Below are 753 nucleotides of genomic sequence, written 5' to 3'. Positions count from 1 at the left end.
TGGACCACTGCAAATGGTTTTAAATTCTCTTTTTCTAAAACCGTTTGCATGCATTTTTGCCACCAACGGGGTTTCCACCTTGATCCCAAGTTCTGTCTCGGCGATATAGTCATTTATGTGGTCCCTGAGCCAAAGTTCTCGGGGCTTATCTTTGACCGTAAGCTTAGCTTCATTCCAAACATCAAGCAGCTGCATGTCAAGTGTGCAAGGGCTCTGAACATCCTCTGTGTCTCTCTTCCAGCTCTTGGGGAGCAGATCAATGTTCTATGCTCAGGATCTATCGTGCTTTGATTCAATCCAAATTGGACTATGGGTCTTTGGCTATGTTTCCACCAGGACCTCGGCCCTGAAGATGCTGGACCCCATTCACCATCTGGGGCTTCGGCTCTGCACCAGTGCTTTCTGCACTTCTCCAGTCCAGAGTTTGTACACTGAGTTCCACGAACCTTCTCTTCACCTCCGTCATTTGCAACTTTCTTTACAATATGCTACTAAGCTTCGATCCTTACCACGGCATCCCACATGGGATTGTGTTTTTCTTCCTTGGTGGGCAATGCTCTTTCAGAACAGACAGTCTGGTATTCCTCCATTTGGCCTTCGTATCCGGGAATTACTGGCTGAATTGGGTCTGGCATTGGATGGCATTGCTGTCCCCAATGATTAGCTCATTCCACCATGGCTTATTACCATCCCATCCTGTGACCTTTCCTTGAGTGATCTGGGGAAGGGGGATACTCCCGATTGGAAGTATCA

Source organism: Limulus polyphemus, unplaced genomic scaffold, assembly GCF_000517525.1.
Source record: "Limulus polyphemus unplaced genomic scaffold, Limulus_polyphemus-2.1.2 Scaffold1805, whole genome shotgun sequence".
Taxonomy (NCBI): domain Eukaryota; kingdom Metazoa; phylum Arthropoda; class Merostomata; order Xiphosura; family Limulidae; genus Limulus; species Limulus polyphemus.
Note: the sequence above shows the minus strand (reverse complement) of the source record.